Source organism: Schistocerca serialis, chromosome 1 (genome assembly GCF_023864345.2).
Source record: "Schistocerca serialis cubense isolate TAMUIC-IGC-003099 chromosome 1, iqSchSeri2.2, whole genome shotgun sequence".
Lineage (NCBI taxonomy): Eukaryota > Metazoa > Arthropoda > Insecta > Orthoptera > Acrididae > Schistocerca > Schistocerca serialis.
In genome coordinates, this window is record NC_064638.1 from 483174283 (window position 1) to 483187854 (window position 13572).

Consider the following 13572-nt stretch of genomic DNA (forward strand, 5'->3'; position numbering starts at 1 on the left):
ATTTGCGTGTTGTGTGGGTCACAAAACGGCTTCTCGCTCTTCTGTGGAACTGTTTCTCGGGGGAAAATATGGCAACATTTGCATGTCAACAGAGAGAAATCGGAAAGCCAAGTTGCGCTCTGTAAACCTACATCTGTTCTGTTTAGGCCTTCGCTTGAACGGAGAATCCCCAGTATCCAGTGGTAATCAACTTTATAAGACGTTAGAACCGCGTACGGTAAGCGATGCCCAGTCGCCGTTCGAGGCAAGGTACAGACTAGCAGTCATGTTATCATTTCTTGAAGATGGAAAAAAAGAAAAGAAAAATGTTAATAAACCCGATACGTTTAAAATTTAACTTTGATACCGCTAACCTACAGAGAACTTTCTATTAATGGTTATTGCGTGAAAAACTTAGATCATTACTTCCCGTAAAGTAGAAAAGCCGTTATATTCATTGTCATTGGTAGAATTAGTCACAACCGTTACATATCTATGGGTACTGATTGTGAACCGTCTGTGTGGGATGGTCACTTAAATTAAAATCCAGAAAAGGCATATGCTAATCTGAAATCAGAGGAGGTAAACTTAGAAAGTGTAATTCATAGGTGGGGGCACTTATACAAACGATTTCTGAATTTTACTAAGTAGCATGGACGCCTTACCGAATTGTATAACGCAATAAATAGATCTGCGAGAAGTTACTGGAAGAAGAGAGTTACGGGCTTGACACTGTGCTCTTGCTACTCTTGTCACGCTCGGTGCCTTGAGCATTCAGAAACAGCCGTAGATAATCAACTTTCCTAAAAGGAAATGAGCTGATGTCATGTTGAACTGGGCTGCACTGTTCTCTCCCGTAAAACAGGTGTCACTTGTATCGTACGTTGTTGGCTTTCAGCAGGATCGGCGTGTAATTGCTGCGAAATCTATCAGCTCCATGCCGTCGTGATGCGTTCATTGTTCATTAGTTGCTGGTGGGAAGAGAACTAAGTTTGTTTTTGTTATAGGGTAATACCAGCGAACGCCTAAGCACTAATAAAAACCATTTCAAAATACGGAAATGTGTCTTATTTTGCCATGTAGGATCGTCCTTTACCTGTAAAACTCAGCATATGTGTACAGTCGACGCTCAAGACGACGAATATAAATAGCACAAAAGCGCAAGCCTCTAAAGACACAGAACAGGTTGACAGGCAGTTATGGCCAGCAGACTAGCACAAGTCGTAAATAAGGTATTATTTGTTAAAATCTAAATATTTTCATGAAACAAAATATGTTAATACATACAGTACTAACAGAGTCATATTTTCCAAAATAGAAATGTAGTCTTACGTATTTCCCTTATTCGTTATCGAGGTGCAAATATGGAGTTTGAATGAAGTGATTGAAACACAGAGGAATGAAGCACCTCGTAGCAAGCATGTCGATAATGTGATTACTGAGGCTTTTGGTAGCGGCCTGCTGTAGCGCTAACGGACCGAAAATTATGTGGTCTGGTATGCGCACGTATTGCCCTAGTCAAGTGGGCTTACTGCCCCATTCCGTTGTGTTTTAATCACTCCAATGAAACTCGAAACATTTACACCACAATGACGAATATTGGCAACAGTACTTCACGTGTGAAAATTTGTTTTCTGTAAATCTTTAGTCATTCGGGATGACGCTTATTTTCAGCACGAAAGCTACAATATTTATCTGTAATCATCGATGCACTACTAGGAAGGGAGAGTTATTTATCTAACATGTGGCGGAAAGTATGGTACATTATACGTTATGTTACCGATATATATAACAATAGTAGTGAGAAATAAATGAAGAGGGGGAGAGGCTAAGTCCTTGCGTGCCAATAGTTGCTCTGCATTCGTCAACGGAGTTCCCCTTTTCTCTTCTGTTTCTGTGTCTGATCGAAGTGGGAGATTCGTGTAATAGTGACTAGTGATTGGTTGAGCCTTCTACTGAAAATCCATGTTAATGGCGCTCCAATTTATTTGCGGGCCGTCTCAATTCCTTCGTTTCTTGTGCTCCATTCGTAGTGACTTCGAAGCAGATGAGAGTAAGCTTCTTTCCCTCGGCTACCGAAATGCATTTGTCGTGCTGCTCCCGATTCCTTATCATGAGCGGCCAGTATGTTTTCTAGCTGCATTTCTCAATGTTTTATGTTTTAATTTGCAGCCGTAACAGATGTTGGATTCTGCACGATAAAGTTGAATTTCTCTATCAGTGTGATGGTGTCCGTGGAAAATGATATCTTTGAAGTACTAACACTGAAGTCTTACTAGAGACTGACGTTTGATCCTAGACACCACACTAAGGGTATTATTCTTTTCAAGAAAGTACTTTCATTTCGTATCTCATTTTTTAGGTATTCAGTAATTTGTGCTTGTTTGGATTTCTGGCCATCTTAAAACTAAATATATTTAATTGACATATCGGTACTTCTTGTTTGGTCGTCGTTGGAAACACTAACCTGAAACGCATGTCAGCAAAACTTGTAGTCGATTTTCCGCAACTTGTGCAGCGTGGCGTTCTCCTACATTTACGCTGTCATGGAGTTAGTTTCTTATTTTCCCTATTGCCGAAGTCACTCTTGCTTCTGCGCCACTGCTTCCCGCCATTTGCGGAAGTCAAAGGCCTTGCGAGTTGTCATTGGCACACGTGGTCTCTTCATTAGTAGCACATGTCCGGCGCTTATCCGAAACAACTTCGAATTTATGGAGGAGACACAAAATTTCACATTCATGATTTTCATCCAAAATACGGTTCATATGATCTATGAAGAGACCAGACAAGCGACTTGCAACGTACTGCACGAGCACGTGTCATGAAACAATCCGCTACGTCGGTCTCAAGACAGTGGAGCTGTTAACGCACATGAGAGATTGGAAATCTGTGGTAAGAAATGATAATTAAATCAAGACCCTAAGCTGCTGACAGGCGTTGATATACATCAACGGGGACAGTTGTAAATGTATGCCCCGACCGGAACTCGAACCCGGGATCTCCTGCTTACATGGCAGACGCTCTATCCATCTGAGCCACCGAGGACACAGAGGATAGTGCGACTGCAGGGACTTGCACGCTCCCCGTGAGACCCACATTCCCAACTTAATGTCCACACATTACATTCGTAGTGCCCCTGCCCATTACACTCATTACTAGCGGCAGACAGTCTTACCGAGTCCCGTAAGAGTTCGGCAGTACGTGTGCATCCGCACAGAAGGAGGAGGTCAAGGGCCGGTTAGCCACTATATGAAGATGGTATCTTTTCTTTCGGACATGTCCATCTTCATATAATTTGTGGTAAGTTCCTATGGGACCAAACTGCTGAGGTCATAGGTCTCTAGGCTTACACACTACTTAATGTAACTTAAACTAACTTACGCTAAGGATAATGCACACACTCATGCCCGAGGGAGGACTCGAAACTCCGACGAGCGGTAGCCGCGCGAACCGTGCAAGGCTCCCAAGACCATGCGGCTATCCCGCGCGGCGCGCACATGAGACGAATGTGTGTGTTGATACGGGCAGCAGCCTAACAGCGCTACCTATGTTATGGAGCCAATGAAGTGATAGTAGCGGTATCAGCTGCTGTTCAGTTAGGGCACACTGTAGAGCAACACACTATGCCCATGTACAGACTGGCTAGACACCGAATTTGTCGTACCTGAAAGTCGCTATGCGTTACCGAACCTACCACAACTTGTCAGTTCTTCAGGGTTACTCTGAGTTTCCTACAGCTTTTTGAAGGTCTCCACGACATCCTCGTAATCTAACAGGTTAACACAGGTTTCGAATATGTAGTGACAATTGAAAATTTTTGTGCAATGCCGGGATTCTAACGCGGGTTTCCTGCTTATCGCGACCAGCCGCCTTAAACCAACACGCTGCATGATCACGCGCCTTGGCGCGAGTGGTCAGTCTTCCATTGTCTCTGATATCTGCAGCTATCGTTTCAGAATGGTGATGGGGGAGAGGGGGAGGGGGTGGGAGAGCGGGGATAACAACACTAGGGGAACAGATGTCGGCGGAGGACCAGTGATGCACACGGGAAATGAATGTAATGCACTTCACCTTCTCTCTTGTCACTATCAGCCCTCAGTACTAGAATAGTACGATTAACACAACAGGATCTTCGGTGAAGGAACCAAGGAAGGCTATAATGAGAAGTCCCGTCGGCGTCTAGATCGTTAGGGACGGAGACCATTTGGAAACGAAAGCGGGTAACTCATCGACCGTGGCATTTTCAGAGAAACGTCCACGTTCGCTTGGAGTGATGCTACAGCACCTCTTAATCGCAACGATCGTTCGGCCAGTCGAATCCCGCTTGTTCCGTGTGGATAGATAAGAGTGTGGCAGAAATAGACGTGAGATGTTCAAATTATAGTATGTGGGATCGCGAGTGTAAGTTAGTGGTGAACGCCCCCCTGTTCGTGTCTAGCGTCGCAGGGGCAGAAATGGAGGCACGCGGCAGGTGGCGTGGCGGGGTCACGCGCCGTCGCACGTGGGCCGAAAAGTCACGTTGCCTCGCTTCCACCCCTGGCTCACCCAGTCCGCCTACCTCCAGCATTCAACCCCCTCTGTTTGCAGACTGTGACTCCCGCCGCCGCGCTTATAACGAAGAATCAAAAAATGGTTCAAATGGCTCTGAGCACTATGGAACTTCACTACTGTGGTCATCAGTCCCCTAGAACTTAGAACTACTTAAACCTAACTAACCTAAGGACATGCCCGAGGCAGGATTCGAACCTGCGACCGTAGCAGTCGCGCGGTTCCGGACTGCGCGCCTAGAACCGCTAGACCACCGCGGCCGGCTAACGTAGAATCGATTTTCATTTGTCGATGTTGGCCACAGTCCTGAACGCGAAGCTCACGTCAGCTGCATGACTACCTTTAACACCGCATACGTTAAATACACAGGTCTGCAAAAAATATTTTTGGAAGTTGTTTGAAATTTGATTGCTGACTTTTCTGTACATTTCAGCGCTGATTTAAAAAATGCGATCCATTTTTTTCTATCACGTCAGATTTTCTCACAAAAAAGGAAGTATTTTTGAGTATAATAACAAAATTTAAGAAATTTGCCACATTTTTCCCAATGTTATAAAATTTTATTTTATTTATAAATCAAGTTCTGAACCACATTTCCAGTACACTTCCATTTCTCTTTAAGCTCATAAGTCCTTATAACGCTTTCGCTTTCTGTCGAAGCTTCTTTTTTTACTTTTCCGCCTCTCGCGCGTCATGTCATGGACTGCGCGGCCCCTCCCGCCGGAAGTTCGGGTCCTCCCTCGAGAGCGCGCGCGCGCGCGCGTGTGTGTGTGTGTGTGTGTGTGTGTGTTTTGCTCTTAGTATAAGTTAGTTTAAGTAGTGTGTAAGTCTAGGGACCGATGACCTCAGCAGTTTGGTCCCTTAGGAATTCACACACACATTTGAACCACTGCTTTTCCAGCTGTGGACTCGTTGAGGATCATCTCTTGTTATCATTCAGCAGTAGTCCGCTATCATGTTGACGTTCCATCTTCCTTGATATCTTGTTTCCGTTTCTTCGATGTCTTGGTGGAATCTTTCTTCACTTACATCACCAAGGTTTGCAGGGAAGTAGTCAAGATGTGAGTGGAGAAAATGAACTTCAATGCTCATGTTACGGCCCAGCTTCTAGAAGTTGTCGAGCATGTCTGCGACGATTTTCTTGTAGTTTGGATCTCTTTTGTATCCTGGGAAACCGGTAACAACTACTTTAAACGATGTCCATGCAGCCTTTTTTTGTTTCCATTTTGTCCACAATGTTGGAATCTGTCATTAGTTTTTTAATGCCTGGTCCGACAAAGATTCCTTCCTTTAGCTTTGCCTCGGATAAACCAGGAAACTGTCCACAAAGATATCAGAAACACTCCCCTTCTTTTGCCAATGCCTTGACAAATTGTTTCATCAGCCCCAACTTAATGTGAAGTGGTGGAAGTAACACCTTTTTGGGATCCACAAAGCTTTTCTTCTTAACATTTTTAACCCCTACCTGTAAGGTTTTTCTCAAGGGCCAAGCTTTTTATATGTAGTGCTGCTTTATGTCTCTACTGCCCTATTCACAGAGAAAGCAAGGGAACTTTGTATAGCCACTTTGTTGACCAAGCAGCATTGAAATCACTTTTAGATCGCCACATAGTGTCCATTTGTGGTCTGAACAGCAGAGTTTGCTTAAAACCAGTTAAAGGTTTCCGTAACATTCTTTTAAGTGAACCGAGTGTCCGACTGGTATAGAAGCATACTTAATGCCATTGTGTAGATGTACTGCTTTAAGAGTTCTTTTTGAACTATCAGTAAAAAGTCCCCCCCCTCATCAGGAGCATATTCTATTTTGAAACGTGCCGTAAGTCCAGGAACATCACTGCAAAACACCAGGTCACCTTCTTGAGAGAAGAAAGATAAAGACTCCTTTTCCCTCGATAGATACCAAGAAAAGGATGATCCGGAGTCAACATATGTTTATCTTTCAATCTAGATCCTAAAACCTCTGCCGATTCTTTAGAAAGGCCTAGGTCTCTAACTAAAACGTTCAGTTCAGATTGTGAGAATGGAATGGGATCGGTTGTGCCAGGATCGTAGCAATCTCTGTCTTCTTCACTATCACCTTGCTCAGGCAATTGCTCATGATCATCTATATCACCCAAAGAATCTGGAGGAGATGGTATTGGTACTTCAGGTCCATGAGGAACAGGGCGAATGGCGGATTGAATGTCAGGGTAAGAAATATCCTTTTTGTTTTTCAAATTGAGACCTCGTACGTTGCAAGAACAAAAATAGAAGTCGTCACTATGATTTTTGGGCTCCCTCAAAACCATTGGCATCCCAATACGTAAGGACTGCTGTTTACGTTGAGACCATTGCCTCAGTTCTTCAACACACACTGAACAAACTTTGTGTGGGGCCCAAGACTTATCTTGATCGCCTAAGTTTATACCAAAATGGGCGAAATATACTTTTTCAATAAAATCGGAAATGTTTCTTTGCTGCTTTTTAACGGTATAGTTACCACAAATGTAGCAGAAGCAGTCTGGCGAATTTATGCATCCTCTGGTAGCCACTGTCCATTGTCTATAAAAACAACTTCACAACACAAGAAAACAGTCACTACTTTAAAGCGCTAGTAACAACACCACGTGAACAGCACAGAGTGGAGAGGTACTGTGAACTGAAGGACAATAACAAAAGCTCACTACTTGGTGATCGCGGGGGAAGGGGCAGCGCGACAGACAGGCACTGTCATGAAAATACTGCTGGTTTCTCCTAATTACTCTCTATTTTACGTATATCTAGAATAAATACGGTTAAATAACAGTTTATGGAGATCCTAAAAACCAAAATTCAAGGTCACTACAGTGCTGAAATATCGAAAAAAGCTAAAACTAGACAAGCAGTTTGTGAAATAACTGTACGTGATGGAATTTTTTCACTATTTTTCTCGAAATCAGCGTTGAAAACACTATAAAATCACTTAATAAATTTGAAACCTGTGATATATATATAAAGCTGGATTTCCGTGTTGTTCAGGGAGTGCTCTGTGTGTCCAATCATGATCGGGGCAATGCTGCTCGTTTTAAAAATTTGACATATTATCAAAAACGGAAGTACGCGACCTTTTAAATATTTATGTTAAAATTTATAACGTTGAAGAGTGCTTAAAACTTAACGTGTTCACATTACCCGTTTCAGCACTTCATTGTTATCTTCAGATTTCATTAATTAGCCAACAGCTTCGTGAAGACGTATAGCAATTCCAGCTAAGCATTCTGATCATCAGTAGGTCTTATAAAAAGTCAATGAGTGCACCATATAGTCACATATCAAAAGAGTTAACATATGACAACATGGTGTATTGAAGTACCAGGCTTCGTGATGTTCAGAATGCTCAACTGTAATTATTATATGTCTTGATAAGGCGGTTTTCCATCTACCTCGTCGAATGCGGGCTGGTTCCCTCTATTCCGCCTCAGTTACACTGTGTCTGCGATTGCTGCGCAAACACTGTCTCCACGTGCGCGTATATGATAATTATTCTACCACGCAAACGTTTGGGGCTACACTCGTCTGGTATGAGACGTTCCCGGTGGTCCACTGGGGGCCGACCCGCTCAATAAATCTGTGTTCGATGTGGGGCGGCAGTGGAGTGGGTGGACTGCTGTGCCCTGTTGTAGTGTTGTGAACCACTGAGGGCTATGGGGAGACGAAGCCTCTCCGTCGTTTCTAGGTTCAAATGGTTCAAATGGCTCTGAGCACTATGGGACTCAACTACTTAGGTCATAAGTCCCCTAGAACTCAGAACTACTTAAACCTAACTAACCTAAGGACATCACACACACCCATGCCCGAGGCAGGATTCGAACCTGCGACCGTAGCAGTCCTGCGGTTCCGGACTGCAGCGCCAGAACCGCTAGACCACCGCGGCCGGCGTCGTTTCTAGGTCCCCGGTTTAATACACAATATACAATGTTTCGGGTCGAAACATGTACGGATGTGGGACGCCTGTCATCGCTATTGAGATTAATTTGAGGGCGACCATCCTTGATTTGGGTTTTCCGTTATTTTCCTAAGTCGCTTCGGGAAAATGCTGGAATGGTTTGTTTTAAATATTACGGGTGATTTCCTTCCCCATGTTGAAACAATCGGAGCCTGTACTCCGTCTCGGTGTCGACAGCTCGTTAAACTCTGATCTTCCTTTCTTCCTTTGACCACTTTGTCGACAGCATGCCCAGGAGGATCGAAGCACGCTAAAATGCACGGAGGGAGGCAACATGGTACTGAAGTGTGCTTCTTTCGGTTATTGCTTTGTTTTTATTTCACAGTAAAAGTTTGTTTCTTCTCTCTTTTTGTAAGCCTTACACTTTCCTTCCATGCTGCTCTTGAATCTATACCGACGATCGCAGATACTCACGTAGTGCAAAACTTTTGCTGAGCAGTTTATACGCGTCTTTTACATTACGAACGTACACAAAATTTAGTCATCGATTGAGCTCGTTTTTGTGCAATATTATCCTCACGATATTCGATAATGCTTCATATTTGTAATACTTTAGCGCACGCATATAAATTACAGATTTAATTCAAAAACACCTTTGCCGAATTTTGAATGTCATCTGTCAGTAAAATTTGAACAAGTTGGACAGTTTGTAACTTGTAAATTACGGCTCGTGTTTTTCTAGCGCGTGTGCTTCCGCTGTTACCACGCGAGTATGATACGAACAAACTGTGTGACATGCAACATTTGGCTAGCCCCATTTCCAAGAAGAAAAAGGAAGGTTCGAATGTTGAGACCTTGATCATACATGACAGCGAAGGCGTTAGTTAATCCATTACATAGAAAAGTGGGACTATTGATGTAAAGCCATGGTTGAAACATATGCTGAGTTCAAAATTGCCGTAATTCTCATAATGCAACGCTCCTTGTGGATTAAATAAAACCGAATCACAACGACGTCCATTCCACTACAAAGACAGAAACTTCGATAACGAGACAGACCGAAATAAATGTTTCGAAGCGATATTATAAACCCGTTATTCGTGTACAGGAAACAAACGAAAATGTACATTAATTCAATAGTGTGGGAAAACCTCCGTACTCGCATGGTAGATTTATGAACTTCATACGCTAGTGTTAATCTTTAGAAGCAGAAAGAACCAAATTGTTTTTCTCTGTAGCCGCATGAAGACGCAGAAATCCCGATCAAGTTTTCGCGATAGCATAAGGATAAAAGTAATGAACGAATTGTTTCCAAGAGAGTGAAAGAGAGGTAATAAATGACATTAAAAACACTTTTTCAAATATTTTAACTTTAAAACGCCAGCATGACACTAGCTTAGTTTTGGAATTACAATAACGATTCAAACAGTTTTTTATGCTCGAGGATTCTCGTAATCAGTTTGCGTGTTTCTTTCGCTTTCAACATCTTGGACATGTTCTTGAAACGCGTCTAAGTGAGAAGCTTTTAAAAAATCCGGGCGCGAATAGCGCGTTGCGGGAACGCGCGTCTGCTGTCAAGGCGTAGCTCAGGATGACGACGCCAGATGGCTGCAGCGTCGCTTTACTTATCTACGGAAAGCGGATACAAACGATGACGGCAGCGACCGACTTTGTTCGTCTGGCGCCTCGCATGCGTGTAGTCCGTCACCGCACTCTGTTTCAACTCGTTGCACCCAAGGACGGTGTGAAGAAGCGTCGACTTTAACAGTAAGTCTACAACGAAGACTGGAGCTGCAGCTTTGCGTGCATATAGCGCGGATGACGCGGCGCTTCTCGCCAGGTCGCCGGTGTCGCAGGGCTGGGGTCACCGCACTTGTTCCCGCGCGGGAGTTTTAACGCTTTGCTCCGCTATCCGTGGAGAGAGCGAAAGTCTTATGCATTTAAATTAGCCACTAAGATTCACATCCCGGCGCAAGTAATTTCCTTATAAATTAATTAACTTTGGACTTTCGTAGTCCGACATTCGCCATTAAAGCTCGAAATTGAAACATTAACTGCGCTGAATCTAATTAGTGTTTGACGCGCGTTGAGAAACTTTCAGCGGGGCGTGCCTTTCCGCGAATAAAAACGTAGTTGTGAGCGTCTCCGGAAGAAAACATATTTTTGGGGGGGAAATAACTGTAGTAAAAATGTTCTCTGCCAAGCCAGAATTGACAATTTTCAACTATTAATAATTCGCACCTGTGCAAATATTGTGTTGTTTGGAGACAAATAACCTTGAGGTAAATGCTCTGTGAATTTCCTTATCAGAAACGTAGCGTACTGAAGGCCAACAATTTGTGGAATTCCAGTAGTTTAAGTAGCTTGGCCGTGAAATTTGCCGTGTTAAGATTTTCTAAAGAAAAGAGCTGCAGTATTGCATGTTTTTGTCCCTTCTCCTCCTGCAGATAAAACGAAACACGGCGACGAAATCGAACACTCGTAAATACAGCGTTTCTTTATCTTCTAGCGGGGAATGGATTAAGCAAGGGTGGTGTGTCTTATCATTTTTTATATGCACGCGGTACACCCATATCTGCTAAGCAGTATCTCTTCCATTTTCGTCAAAACATTCGAAACTTTGCCGGCCTCTGTGGCCGAGTGGTTCTAGGCGGTTCAGCCCGGAACCGCGCGACCGCTACGGTCGCAGGTTCGAATCCTGTCTCGGCATGGATGTGTGTAATGTCCTTAGGTTAGTTAGGTTTAAGTAGTTCTAAGTTCTAGGCGACTGATGACCTCAGATGTTAAGTTTCATAGTGCTCAAAGCCATTTGAACCATTCGAAACTTTCGTTGTGGTTGAAATAACGAGATCTCGTTTAACAACTGTTGTTGCCGCAGCAGCTAATGTGCCTCTCACATCTCAATATCCGTTAGTCTTCACTAGAGTAATTTTGAGGTCATGGCACTGAATACTTTTACATAGTTATATTTCGTTTTCTCTTTATATTATTTGGGAATGGAAGGGGATAAAATTGTTTTAATATCCAACAAAATTTTCCTTGTTTTGACCCTATGAACATTCGATGAAACGCAACTTTGGAAGTGGCAGAGTCGTTTACTACTGTGTCTTAAATGCAGGCTCCGTCGTTTTTTTTTTTGTTTTTCGATGAGCATATCGGTTCTTTGCGGAGCTTTCACACGTGAGATCACGCAGGATGTGCATCATATTCACTTACCCACCCTAGAGGATATCATTAAGCTGTCAGCCATTCCTTTATCTGGGTCGTTCTAACACTCACTACATGTGGATATAAAATGCTTTAGAATAGATGCCCTAAGAACTTTTTAAGTTATCTCCTGCGTCGGTTGCAAACTGCAGCCATAATTGTTACTTCGGAAAAAAGAACTGTCATATACCTTCCTCTATTGGACATAGACGAGCCGACGACTTACTATTGTGCCATTACGACTCATACTTCGGTTGTCTTTTCGTAACAGACAAAAATTCGTTGATTTAATGGAAACTGATGATGATATCGTCAAATAACGCGGCCAGAAAAGCGATGTTTTGTTTAAAATGGTTTACATTTTCTTCACAGCGTCTCGTGAAATAAAGTGTACGTCTACCACTTCTGTTATTAGTCGCATGTTCTTTAGAGACCCGTTATAAGTCCAGGCTTGTACGGATCTGTACAACGCTGGACTGTACTCAACAGAGAATGTTTTAACGGCTATCAACTGTGCTTACCACCTCAGGGTGACCCGAGGAACTCACAATTGTAGTTCAGTGTTTCTCTGAAATCTTTTTATTCTCCAGACTTGCAAAACACTAACAGACTGAATACAACCTTTAATTTACTCGAGTTTACGTCTTAAATAGTAAAAGAACCTAGTTTCTTGAGAGCACAACGACTAGCATAATGTACAATGCGCCTCGAGCTTTTTCAGCTAATTGTTCACACGAGTCTCGTTTGAATAAGGGTAGACCAAGAAGAATGTATAGTGCATGCCCCCCCCCCCCCCCCTTCTCTCTCTCTCTCTCTCTCTCTCTCTCTCAGTCCAACTTAGATATACCGTTACCTTTCGAAGAATGTTTGAAATGTGGTACTCATAGTACGTTATAATTTATTTGGAATATCTGGTTTAAATTGTATCTTCCTGTCAAACACGTTACGGGTTTACAGAACAAAACGTAGCGCTTTCCTTCTCACTGCTGATTCATGTACTTATCTTTCGCTCAGAAGGATGCAGTTGCCAAACACAGCTATCTGATAAAGGCATATTATGCGGAGCTTGTCGTCTGCTGTCACAGATAGTGAAAGTGCTGATTTGCGCTCCTGTTTCAACGTGTTCTGTGCGATACACTGCCAGTGTTTGATTTGATGTATGTCGCGTCGCAGTAGCAGATTTTAAAGTCGCTACAGTAAACTGCAAAGGGATCTTCATCAGGTGGGAATAGTCAATTAATTATGCGCTGGCACAAGCAAACTACATTTTAAGCAAATTTACATGTGAGCAAAATGAAGAAGAAAAAGAACTATGTTGTTACTACTTTTCGTTTAAAATGATGGATGCGTAATAAACAATGAACAAATGCTGCCTCTACAAACCTGATAACATTTAATGCGCACGCCAGGCGGCGAGTATTTTGCAAAGTTCTACAGCATCGAAATCTATTACTTAAGCAGTTCCGCATACCATTTTCAATCCTTATTACATACGCCTAGGTGCTGCTGTTCTTGTGTAATATCAATTTCCTGCTACTCTGGCCAATTTTTAGCAATTCTTTCTGCAGTTACCAGTATTTTCAGTTCAAATGGCTCTGAGCACTATGGGGCTTAACTTCTGAGGTCATCAGTCCCCTAGAACTTAGAACTACTTAAACCTAACTAACCTAAGGACATCACACACATCCATGCTCGAGGCAGGATTCGAACCTGCGACCGTAGCGCCTAGAACCACTCGGCCACTCCGGCTGGCTATTTTCAGTGAATTCATTCTTTTCCACATCAATATTTAGTTACTTATACTGTAAGACTCTCAAGAAGTATCTGTCGAAGTTTCTTTTCTAGCTTACGTACTGCATAGGCCATTCTTGTCGTACGTACATGGGTATTAATGGAAAGATTCCGCATGCCAGAGAAGCTGCAAACTGATATCG

At 43.0% G+C, this 13572-nt stretch overlaps 1 protein-coding gene across 6 annotated transcripts in view; it reads left to right on the forward strand.

Annotated features, from left to right (window-relative positions):
- Positions 1 to 13572, forward strand: part of LOC126473637 (kinase D-interacting substrate of 220 kDa) — a 383513-nt gene that overhangs the window by 245099 nt on the left and 124842 nt on the right. The window contains exon 1 of one of the 6 annotated variants that reach the window (XM_050100884.1): positions 10181 to 10198. The exons of the other annotated variants lie outside the window; for them this stretch is intronic. The gene's annotated coding sequence lies outside the window, so the exon portion shown is untranslated. Of the gene's footprint in view, positions 1 to 10180; positions 10199 to 13572 lie in introns of those variants that run through there. 6 annotated transcript variants of the gene reach the window in all.